The sequence below is a fragment of the Schistocerca cancellata genome, chromosome 1 (genome assembly GCF_023864275.1).
Source record: "Schistocerca cancellata isolate TAMUIC-IGC-003103 chromosome 1, iqSchCanc2.1, whole genome shotgun sequence".
Taxonomy (NCBI): Eukaryota; Metazoa; Arthropoda; class Insecta; order Orthoptera; family Acrididae; genus Schistocerca; species Schistocerca cancellata.
This window is the reverse complement of record NC_064626.1, coordinates 753,797,124-753,810,491: the sequence shown is the minus strand read 5'-3', so window position 1 is coordinate 753,810,491 and position 13,368 is coordinate 753,797,124. Positions and strand designations below refer to the sequence as shown.

The following is a 13,368-nucleotide window of genomic DNA, read 5'->3' as shown; positions in this document are numbered from 1 at the left end:
AATGACGGCTGTCAGTTTGGAACACAGCTCCGTTACAGACCCCTTTTTGAAGGCTACGTATACGGCCGCCAACTAACGGAAATTCATGGAAATGTAAGGGTGGGGGCTTTCCACGACGTCCCACAACAACCCTACATTTTTTGAACCGGAATCGGTGGAGAAAAAAAAGTGTTGCGCTATTTATTGAACACATCTTGTATCCCGTATAAAATCAAAAAGAGCTTTGTGCATCTGAATGAATAGCTTCATGATACATATAGACAAGGTTTTGAAGTGATTTTGTTAGTGTTTCGAAGAAACTGCAGGAAAATAGCGAGTGGTTCCATCTCAAGGTGTCCATTCGTCCCGTTCTTCGTGACACTGTCACATTTCCTTCCAAAATGTCCTGCTGTCCCGCAAGTTTTTTTGGGGACAGTCAAATGTCCACATTTTTGTAATTCCGCTGGGCTAAAATATTTTATGATACAGGATGTACGATTTACTACGCAAATGTATACGCTGGGAAGCATCACTTGTGTGACTTACTCTATACCTTTGTGTTTATTTACTGTTAACGTTTTGCACTATTGGTAGTAACCATTCATGTTCATTCTTTCATGTCGCCAAAATGAAACTGTAATTTTAAAAAGTGAGTTTACTTTTAACACTGTCGCTGGTATTTAGAGTTTGAATTCTACCAGTTATGACAGTATGAAAACAGTAATTAATTCTCTCATGTAAAATGTTGTAGGAAGTTCAGTCTCCTTTTTTATGTTAAGCAACAATTTTGGCTAGTCAGTGTTAAGCGCATGAAAAATGAGCGTGTCAGGGTCATACTCACGTATGAAATAATATGCTGCACTAGTATTAGTCGTAATCGTAGGAAAGGGGAATTTTGTTAAAAATTCAGTAAAGGTGCAGTTGGGCAATGAAGTCTGGAGCTACGCTTTTAGGGGCCAGTCCGGCAGCGATGTTGTAAATATTCTGTGTAAGCCTGTACTTTGTTTCTATGTACTTGTTTGGGTTGTATTCCACCTCCAGGGAAACAACACGAGGGCAGAACAGAACAGCGGCCGGGTACTTGAAGATTGCACAGTCTGCCTGAAGGAGGGCAGTGACAGCAGTCTGCAGTGGGTCCAGGATGGACCACGTTCGCTTCCCACCTGGCATACCGGGTGCGGGCGAGGCATACGCCGCGGGAGGCATGGCAGCGTTGCAGCAGCGCCGGAGACGGCGGCGGGTGTCGCCATCTGGCAAGCACCACTAGCGGCACCACATCCAGGAGGGCGCGGGATTGATTGTTCAAATGGCTCTGAGCACTATGGGACTTAACATCTCAGGTCATCAGTCCCCTAGAACTTAGAACTACTTAAACCTAACTAACCTAAGGACATCACACACATCCATGCCCGGGGCAGGATTCGAACCTGCGACCGTAGCGGTCGCGCAGTTCCAGACTGAAGCGCCAAGAACTGTTCGGCCACCAGCGGCCGGCGCGCGGGATTGAGTGGGCCTGTATTGGGAGCAGTGGCGGCCCAAGGGCCACGGGTGACCAGTACATCCACCATCATCCCATGGTCGGACAGAGCAGGCGAAACAGGATGGAGGGCGGTGAGGACCAGCAATCTCTGGAATCGCGGGCAGCTAAGCGGCGCAAGACGCGACGCCTCGGCAGTTGGCGAGCGGGTGAGCATGGCTGACTTACATCATCGGGCGGCCTTGATAACTGCAGCAGCGGTGTCAGCAGTCCAGGAGTGCTGAGATGGCAAGACTCGCGGAACAGCGTGCAGGCGGCGCGCCGACATTACGCTTCTGTAAACTAGCTGAATAAAGGAATACTTCCAAATACCGCTGTACACTCTGCTCTGCCCCTTGACACTATTGAACTTGCTCAGCCTCCTGACAAAATACGTTGCGGTAGGTCCCGGCTTCAGCTCGGCCATCTGGAGTCCTCGGTTCGACCATTGATGGTCCACAACAAATAATATGAAGTCCTTTTTATACGCCTATACTTTTTTTTTATACGCATATACTTTAAAAGGAATCAACATTTACATGAAAAAATCATCCAGTGAACCCGTGCGAACAAGAACAAGAACACAAATCTTCTAAACTATGGCTTATATACTACTAGTACAGAGGTTACATAAAAACGTACAGTATTGTTGGTTTCTTTTAAATAACATTACTCTTATTACTTTTAAAATTATTTTCCTACCTTTTCTCATGTAAACTCTTGGAGTGCTACATTTTCTGTTTGGAATAATACAAAAAATGTCTGTTCTACAAAATTTTGTTTATTGTGTTAGAGGGGAACTGGAGAAATTACATAATGCATGCTGTGCTGACTTTTATGAGAAAATGTCAAAAGAACGTGCACTTCTTGATGAAATACATAAATGTGAAAGGTACGGTGACAGTACGGCAGAGCAATTGTAATAAGTCATTTCACATCAACTGAGTGCATGACGAAAAGATAAACTTCTATGTCCATTAATTTTTGTCAATACAATTTGTGTCCCCTTTTTTCCTTAACTGTCCCAAGTTTTTTCCAAAATTTTTAAAATGTCCCCCTTTTGTGATAGTAGTGAAATGGACATGCTATTCCATCTCACTCTTTCTTCCCACAGTCACAGAAATCATTGTCCTTGATGCCTATACGATGTAAACGGAAAGGAACTGAACTGTGGTTAGTATGCTTTCGAGTACATGCGTAGTGTGACTTTAACCGCTCAGGATGCAGTCTGTCATGGCGGGCAACAATCGCGTGATCTCCTCAGTGGTCGGCGATGTGGCTGGGTCACATACAGAGCAATACCTGTGTGAACCACCCAGTCTTGTAGTTTCCCACAGGGACGGTTCACAGTGGCGTTTTGCACTGGTTAAAGTGTTTTTCAGGATTTTCTTGGAAAATGAGTAGTTCCAATGAGGAGCAGTTCCTGCTGCGTTTAGCACGACATTATTGGGTGCACGCAATTAATGAAATAAGAAAACCACTTGATGAATACCATCGTCTCTGTAGGAAACTTTAGTCACATGAAGACAGATTTTTTGTATATTTTCTTGCGTCGAGACAAAGTTTCGAGAAACTACATGAACTACTGCAACAGAACACTGAGAAGATCACCAACACGAACTGCAGAAGAACCATTTAAACTCGGGAAAGATTAGTCGTTCCTTCGAGATAAGCTAATTAAAACTATACTCACACCTATGTTATATGATCAGTAATCCATTTCAGTATGTCAGGTAACATTACGAACATAATAATAAGTAATATACATTACAAACATTAGTTATTATTTGAAAATACTATTACCTGATGAGACTGAGAATGGGGCCCATAATTGTCACAGAAGTGACGTTCATTTTCACACGAATCATTGATTGATGAGCCAATGGGATTCATACAGTGATAAGCCGGAGACGTATCTGCTGAGCCAAATGCCGTATTATTATTCGTTGAGGAACAGAAAGAATTATCAGATTGCAATGGAGAGCGGAGCGTGGGTCCTCCAGGTGAGTGATCTGGTGTGCCAGGACCTCTCATTTCTGTTCTTGCGAAGAGTGTAGCTGGCTCTGTCTTCAGTATTGCTTGTGTTGTTGGCTGGAATTTTCTGAATGTGTCAGCATAACTGAGAAACAAGTGATCTATGCAATTAAAGTCGCGTTTATCAGGCTTGCTTTGCAAATAAGCAATGACTCTGTCAACTGCAAAGTTTTGGGATGGATCGACATAGCTCACTTTCACTTTTAGGTTCAGGAATTTCATTAACAAGTGATCTGGAGTCTTCAGTGTCGATATTTGGTATTTTGCTGATCTTGGAACGGAATCGAAGTGTATCATTCAAAAATTGCTTGTGTTCACTCCACGGACGGTCGTGATACTTTTTGGCTGTCCCGTTAGAGCTTTTAAGCTTTCCTTGTGTCTCAAGTAACTGTCCTGTAAATTTTTCCACTTTGATTTGGCTACATCACCTACAAGAAATTTGAATGTAAATTACATGATGATTATTATTAAACCATTGCACGGCTTCAGGAACAAGAGACAATGTAAGACTATAATAACAAAATTTCAAAAAAATGAGTGGATGGAGAGTAATGCACAGATTTTACAATCTATCGCGGGTTTTGTTAATCCTGCCTCTTGAGTTAAGTGGTGATATTTCCATAGAACTTTCATCCCCTAACACATATTTCTTCATTTCTAATCGAGAAGTCAAAAACCAATATTCATACATTTAATTTTAAAAACTTTTTAATAAAACGAAATATTTTCTTCCCAACGTGAGAAATAACGTATATCACATGTATCAACGTATGTAGCTATTTTTTCATCCATTTCTTCCTTTTTTCTTTATTTGTATAGTAGATTGGAACTTTCAGTATCTTTGCAGGTCTTCGGCTGCAGGCAACAGTTTCCAAGCCATCGCTTTCTCTTTACGCTTGGGGCGTTCAATTGTTTCTAAGATAGAGAAGTTTGTCGAGACATATGGAATATTTTACAGCCAATCTCTTTGCCTCCTCCCGCGTCACATGTGAAAAAAAAGTTGAGGACGGTTTTTCACAATTATGGTGCTTTCCGAACTGTGTTGGAAGAATAGATGGCAAAAAAATCAAATCAAAACGTCCCACGAGTAGTGGACCTGACAACTATTGCTACAAAAATCATTTTTCACTCGTTCTTTTAGGGTTGCTGGACACACTCTACAAGTTTATGGTCGTTGATATAGGAAGTTATGGACGACACAGCGACAGTACTATTTTTGACAATTCAGCATTCTACCGACAATATATTGATGGAAAAACAATTTGTCTCCAAAGTCACCACCTGGCACACATATCCCCGTTCGTCACGTTATAACAGGTGACGAAGGTTTTGCGCTTCCGACGTAGATAATGAGACCGTATCCAAAAGACGGAATGATCTCCGATGCCAGAAAAAAATATTTCAGTGCACAGCTCCCTCGAGCACGCCGTGTCGTTGAAAACACTTTCGGTATATTGGCTAAGAAATGGCGCGTATTTCTGAGAACCATAGATACAAAGGCTTTCCCGGCGATTTTAGGATCCGGCAGCAAACCCGAAGAGATTTTCAAAAACCATAGATACAGATGAATCAACTGCAGACTGCATCGTTAAAGCAACTTCCTGTTCGCATAACCTCTTTATAATGAAGAATGACAGTGAATGCGATATTAAACAGGCAGAATACGGCGTTGCGGTCGGCAACGGCTATAAAAGACAAGTGTCTGGCGCACTTGTTAGATCGATTACCGCTGCTATAATGGCAGGTTAGCAAGATTTGAGTTTGAAAGGGGCGTTATAGTCGGCGCACGAGCGATGGGACACAGCATCTTCGAGGTAGCGATGAAGTGGGGATTTTACCGTACGACCATTTTACGAATGTACCGTGAATTTTAGGAATCCGGCAAAGCATCAGATCTCCGACATCGCTGCGGCCGGGAAGAGAACCTGCAAGAACGTGACGAACGACGACTGAAGAGAATCGTTCAACGTGACTGAAGTGCAACCCTTCTGCAAATTGCTGCAGATTTCAATGCTGGGCCATCAACAAGTGTCAGCGAGCGAACCATTCAACGAAACATCATCGATATGGGCTTTCGGAACTGAAGGCCCACTCGTGTACCCTTGATGACTGCACGAGACAAAGCTTTACGCCTCGCATGGGCCCGTCAACACCGACATTGGACTGTTGATGACTGGAAACATGTTGCCTGGTCAGATTAGTCTCGTTTCAAATTGCAGGGTGAGTCACCTAACATTACGGCTGGATATATTTCGTAAACCACATCAAATACTGACGAATCGATTCCACAGACCGAACGTGAGGAGAGGGGCTAGTGTAATTGGTTAATACAAACCATAAAAAAATGCACGGAAGTATGTTTTTTAACACAAACCTACGTTTTTTTAAATGGAACCCCGTTAGTTTTGTTAGCACATCTGAACATATAAACAAATACGTAATCTGTGCCGTTTGTTGCATTGTAAAATGTTAATTACATCCGGAGATATTGTAACCTAAAGTTGACGCTTGAGTACCACTCCTCCGCTGTTCGATCGTGTGTATCGGAGAGCACCGAATTACGTAGGGATCCAAAGGGAACGGTGATGGACCTTAGGTACAGAAGAGACTCGAACAGCACATTACGTCCACATGCTAACACCTTTTTATTGGTCTTTTTCACTGACGCACATGTACGTTACCATGAGGGGTGAGGTACACGTACACACGTAGTTTCCGTTTTCAATTACGGAGTGGAATAGAGTGTGTCCCGACATGTCAGGCCAATAGATGTTCAATGTGGTGGCCATGATTTGCTGCACACAATTGCAATCTCTGGAGTAATGAATGTCGTACACGCCGCAGTACATCTGGTGTAATGTCGCCACAGGCTGCCACAATACGGTGTTTCATATCCTCTGGGGTTGTAGGCACATCACGGTACACATTCTCCTTTAACGTGCCCCACAGAAAGAAGTCCAGAGGTGTAAGATCAGGAGAACGGGCTGGCCAATTTATGCGTCCTCCACGTCCTATGAAACGCCCGTCGAACATCCTGTCGAGGGTCAGCCTAGTGTTAATTGCGGAATGTGCAGGTGCACCATCATGCTGATACCACATACGTCCACGCGTTTTCAGTGGGACACACTCTATTCCACTTCGTAATTGAAAACGGAAACCACGTGTGTACGTTTACCTCACCCCTCATGGTAATGTACATGTGCGTCAGTGAAAAAGACCAATAAAAAAGTGTTAGCATGTGGACGTAATGTGCTGTTCCAGTCTCTTCTGTACCTAAGGTCCATCACCGTTCCCTTTGGATCCATACGTAATTCGGTGCTCTCCGATACACGCGATCGAACAGCGGAGGAGTGGTACTCAAGCGTCAACTTTAGGTTACAATATCTCCGGATGTAATTAACATTTTACAATGCAACAAACGGCACTGATTACGTATTTGTTTATGTGTTCAGATGTGCTAACAAAACTAACAGGGTTCCCTTTAAAAAAACGTAGGTTTGTGTTAAAAAACATACTTCCAAGCATTTTTTATGGTTTGTATTAACCAATTACACTAGCCCCTCTCCTCACGTTCGGTCTGTGGAATCGATTCGTCAGTATTTGATGTGGTTTACGAAATATATCCAGCGGTAACGTTAGGTGACTCACCCTGTTGTATCGAGCGGATGAGCGTGTACGGGTGTGGAGACAGCCTCATGAATCCATGTACCCCGCATGTAGCAGAAGACTGTTCAAGCTGGTGGAGGCTATGTAATGGTGTGGGGCATTTGCAGGTAGAGTGATATGGGCCCCCTGATACATCTAGATACGATTCCGACAGGTGACACATACGTAAGCATTCTGTCCGATCACCTGCATCCATTCATGCTCATTGTGAATTCCAGCGGACTTGGGCAATTGCAGCACGACAATGTGACACGCCACATGTCCAGAATTGCTCCAGGGTGGCTCCAGAAACACTCTTCTGAGTTTAAACAGCTCCACAGGCCACCACACTTCCCAGACATGAACATTATATAGGATATCTGTGATGCCTTGCAACGCGCTGTCCAGAAGAGATCTCCAGCCCCTTGTACAGCCCTGTAGGATTCATAGTGTCAGCTCCCTCCAGCACTATTTCAGACATTAGTAGAGTTGATGCCACGTCGTGTTGCGGCACTTCTGAGTGCTCACCGGGGCCCTACACGATATTACGCAGGTGTACCAGTTTCTTTGGCTCTTCAGTGTACGTTCGTACTCACTAGTAACATTCAGCTTGTCTGCAATCATGGTCCATGCTTCTGCTTTCTTCACCACATTTTTGTAGAACTGATGTGAAGTGTCGAACAAATTCATGTGCTTTCTCGCGGTTTCTATCACACGTTTCGTTTCATCTCCCATCTTGAAAATGCCTCTCGACGAACTGATGTAGATAGTCTGGATCGCGCGATACTTTTCTGATTTTGTACAAACGTATCACGTGCCGCCGCGGTCAAAACTGTTTCACCGCGACATACGGCCACGTGTGTGACGCGGCTAATGCAGTGTTGCGTCATACAAACGTATCGCTGGATAGCGGCGGGCAGAGATCGCTGCCCGCCGAGGCTGACCACGTTCTATGTGCTAAAAGCCTTTAAGCAAAGTACTTTCCGGTGCGACACTAGTCCGCTCACGAGGAGAACACGGCAAATCTCATAACCTGATTTCCCAAAAACTTCGCTCAGTGGAGAGGAGTCAAAACAAGCGCTCGATTTATCCGTAAATATTCGACCATTTCTGAAAAAACGACGGTCAGAGTTTTCGAGGTATTATTCAGGTAGCTTATGAGCCTTTCACCGCACAGCAGAGTTAGGTGAAATGGTGAGATTGTGGATAGGGTCGTGGTTGTTTTTAATCTTGCGCCCCACGTTCGAAACCAGATTATTACTTTTATTTTTGTGTTTCGTTTATTTATCCGTATCTGTAGAAGATTTCTACAAGAATGCTTTCCAGTTATTATTGATATGATGTCCTTATTCGTCTACTAATTGTACGTCAGTTAAATGAATAAAAAAAATTAGAAAATTATTTGAAATTGTTTTCAGTGAAATTCCTGTAATGCATCTTGATTCATAATCAGTTGCAAGCACCAGTTTTCGGAAAAGTGATGTTAATGAAAGGTCTGCGGCGTAATTATTGCCAACGCGCCAAGTCTTCACCATTATTAACGACATTTCTTTCCCGAGTGAGATTCATACGACGAATTATTACTGTGTCGAAGCTGCCTTCACGCGATGATCTTGGCGTTCGGAATATCTGTGTTCCGAATGTTTCTAAGATCGGTATCATCGAAGGCAAATCACCAACTCTTCCTGAAGAATAAAGATATAAATAAGATATAAGAAATAATGTAAGAGTTGGTATGAGCTAAAATACCAGACTATGAGAATTAAAAACGGTATATAACCTCTCAACGTACCACACACACACACACACACACACACACACACACACACACACCTTATATAATAAATGGGACATTTATTGTGATACCCAGTTGTAATTTTACAATTAATGTATCGTCCTTGTACCACCTAATTTGATAAGAAACATTCCTGTAGTAAACTTCTACGGACATGGGTGATGAATAAAAACAATAAAAATAAAATAAGAACAACAATCGGGTTTCAAACACGGAGCGCCACGCTAACCACTGAGACACCATTTCATTTGAGCAAATCATGCGGTAAGATGCACATGAAGTACCTCGAAAACGTTGACCGTCACTTTTTTCAGAAACGGTCGAGCCACACGTTCGCTTATTTTGATTCCTCGTCCACTGAGCGAAGTTCCCGGGAAATCGGGTGATGGCACTTGCCTCGACAGTGTGAACTGTGAAGTAGAGTTGTGGCGTTCATTTGAACGACTCTAAATAAAGAATCGTAAGAATCGAATCGTGATACTGACGAATCGTCGTTCAAAAGAATCGTAAGAACGATTGTGTGTTTCCGAGTCGTGACGATTCCAAGTTCCAACGATTCATCGATTCTTAGTACGCTATGCTTCGAAGGCAACTTCCGAATCGTGCCGAGTCGTGCCGAATGATTACGGCCGCCAGATGGCAGTCAAGTGGAGGGCGCGTGTCAACTGTCAACAAAGGAAGCTCGAAACGAACAAACGAAGTTCCTGGACCGTAATATTACGCGTGAAAACCAAGCTGACAGTTGGCAGTGTCGTCTTCTCATGTAAATAGTTGTGCCAGTGGCAAGTTCTCAGACAAATTAAAAGCAAAATACCTATGCTTCGTATTTAGAGGAAATGAAAGTTAAGCTAAATTTGCCTTGTGGAAGGGCTGTCAGCTGCGTTATGAATTGCAAGAGTGATGTGGACTTGGAAAGACATCTTAGCACAGAAAAACATAGGATGATATGAGCCAAATCACGTCTGCCTCACTGCTAGATTTTGTTACTATAAAACAGACGTCCGTAGTTAGATACGTTCAAGCCACACAACCAAACTGGCATACCACGTAATTTTGCACCACCTTTCGCACAAATCGACTCCTCTTTCCTGGCATACTGAAATAAAACAATAGATGCAATCAAATCTAACGTCACGTATAAATCGAGAATCACACTTGTAACGTCATTTGCATGTTTACTCATAAACTACTTACGGCATATATTATCATGACACAGTTCGATTCTAACCCCATTGACAATCTCAGACATGTCCTGCCATCTGTCAGTAAGATGTAGAACTTTTTGCATTCCGTAAGAATTGTGCCATCGCAGACTAGAATGAATCGTGAACGAATCGTAGGAATCGATTCGCAATGTGAGATTGAATCGTAGGAATCGAATCGGGAAAAAGAATCGTGTTGCCCAACTCTACTGTGAAGTGCTCGCTGCCAGATGCTGCGCTCAGCTTGTGGTGCGGAACCGGAAAGACCACGTGGTTTCCCGCTAGTGCGCAGCACGCCGCGCTACTTAGCAGCACTGGCCAGGCGGCAGTTGAAAGGTTTCAGATTGTGAGCGAAGCGCCCACGGCGGCGATGACGCGGTCTGTGTGTCTGCCGGCTGTTGCGTCACAGGGGCGCTCTGTGACCTGCCCGTGGACCCGCGGACTGGCAGCTTATCGTTCATCCGTCTGGGTGACCAACGGAAGGGCAGAAACTCACGCACAAATAACACTCTCTCCAGATTACAGCTGGACATTTACCGTCAAGTTTCTTTTGCCGCTGGTTAGTCCGACAAATGCTAGTCTGTCTAAGTGTTTCGTCAATGCCAAAGAAGACGAAGTAAATATTCCTGAATTCCAATCAAGAACAACTGCCAAGATGAGAAACATAGAAGTAGATATCCTCGGTGTAACAAAGCAGCTTCAATCACTTAATAAAGGCAAGGCCTCCGGTCCAGATTGTATACCAGTGAGGTTCCTCTCACAGTATGCTGATAAAATAGCTCCATATTTAGCAATTATATACAACCACTCGCTCACAGAAAGATCCGTACCTAAAGACTGGAAAATTCCTAAGTCACACCAATACCCAAAAAGGGAAATAGGAGTAATCCACTGAATTACAGGCCTATATCACTAACGTCACTGTGCAGTAGGGTTTTGGAAGATATACTGTATTCGAACATTACGAAGTACCTCGAAGGAAACGATTTATTGACACATAGTCAGCACGGATTCAGAAAATATTGTTTTTGTGAAACACAACTAGCTCTTTATACTTATGAAGTAATAAGTGTTATCGACAGGGGATGTCAAATTGATTCCATATTTTTAGATTTCCAGAAGGCTTTATACACCGTTCCTCATAAGCGTCTTCTAATCAAACTGCGTGCCTATGGAATATCGTCTCAGTTGTGCGACTGGATTCGTGATTTCCTGTCAGAAAAGTCACAGTTCGTAGTAATAGACGGAAAGTCATCGAGTGAAACAGAAGTAATATCCGGCGTTCCCCAAGGAAGTGTTATAAGTCCTCTATTGTTCCTGATTTATATTAACGACATAGGAGACAATCTGAGTAGCCGTCTTAGATTGTTTGCAGATGATGCTGTCATTTACTGTCTTGTAAAGTCATCAGATGATCAAAACGATTTATAGAAGATATCTGTATGGTGCGAAAAGTGGCAATCGACCCTGAATAAAGAAAAGTGCGAAGTTATTCACATGATTACTAAAAGAAATCTGCTAAATTTCGATTACGCGATAAGTCACACAAATCTGAGGGCTGTAAATTCAACTAAATACCTAGGGATTACAATTACAAATACCCTAAATTGGAACGATCACATAGATAATATTGTGGGTAGAGCAAACCAAAGACTGCGATTCATTGGCAGAACACTTAGAAGGTGCAACAGACTGCTTAGACTACGCTTGTCCGCCCTATTCTGGAGTACTGCTGTGCGATGTGGAATCCGCATTAGGTGGGACTGACAGATGACAGCGAAAAAGTACAAAGAAGGGCAGCTCGTTTTGTACTATCGCGAAATAGGGGAGATAGTGACACAGACATGATACGTGAATTGGGGTGGCAATCATTAAAAGAAAGGCGTTTTTCGTTGCGACGGGATGTTCTCATGAAATTTCAATCACCAGTTTTCTCCTCCGATTGCGAAAACACTCTGTTGGTACCCACATACATAGGGAGAAATGATTATCATGATAAATAAGAGAAATCTGGGCACAGAAAAATTTAAGTGCTCGTTTTTCTCGCGTGCCGTTCGAGAGTGGAACCCTCTGCCAGGCACTTTATTGTGAATAGCAGAGTAATCACGTAGATGTAGATGTAGAATGCTAGTTTTGATTTATGAAGCAAGAAAGGACGTGTGAGTCATACAGTAATGGTAGAAAAGTATTGATACACCGCCGTTCATGTAGAATAACTTTACTTGTTAGAACTAAAGGTCACAACCAGAGATGTTGTTTGGTAACGAAACAGTATGGGGCTTCCTTCCTAATCTGTATATGTAAAACGATTAACTAAATTAGCCTTCTGCAAAAAGTAAATACAAAGTCTGTACCGGCTGGCATCACACGGTGGGGAAAAAAAGCATTCATAACGAACCATTTGAAACAAGGAACATCTTCAGTCGCAAACTGCACCTCGTGTTCTGATGCCGTGCAATAGCAAATTGGGCCGGAAAGAGAAGGAACAACTGTAGAGGAAAGACAAGTGGTTATCTCCTAATACGAAAAGGGAAAACCATATTCAGAAACAGCTGATGTTAGTGAAAGAAGCTGGGGCACTGTGGAGTCCATAATATCACTACGTACAGAAAGAAATACTCTCATTAATACCGAAAGAAGTTGTCGACCGCAGAAGCTAATGCAAAGAGAACACAATAAGGTAATTGTCTGCGCATGCTAGTGATCAGTTCTGCAAGGAAAGCACACCAACGGGTGTTCGCTATATTTTATGTTGTTCAGGTTATGCAGCCAGGGTACCTACAAGAAAATCATACTTTAGCAATAACAACAAGAAGTTGAGACTTGCTCGAGAGCATATAAGCAATAACACAAGTTTCTGGAACAAGCTACTGTTGACAGATGAAAGTAAATTTAACATATTTGTAAATGATGGCAGAAATTTGTTGGGGAGACGACCAAATACTGAGCTGGGTCTCAAACGCATTCAGTCCACTGTGAAGCACGGTGGTTGAGGGAATAGGAATGTATGGCTACATCTGGTGTTGAGCACATTTTTTGTTGCGAGTAACGTGGACAGCTTTCAGTATTTAAATACCCTAAAGGAAAATATGAAAGAAGTGTTGATAGCTTTGGTTTAGCTCAAATTACTACTTTCTACAAGACAATGACCCGAAGCATACAGCTTAAATTGTTATAAAAAGTAGTTTGTGATTATT

The 13,368-nt window shown here is 42.8% G+C and overlaps 1 pseudogene; it reads right to left on the bottom strand.

Annotated features, from left to right (window-relative positions):
* Positions 1-3,271: 3,271 nt before the first annotated feature.
* The window catches only part of LOC126100656 (uncharacterized), a 39,402-nt pseudogene continuing 29,305 nt past the window's right edge, over positions 3,272-13,368 (bottom strand).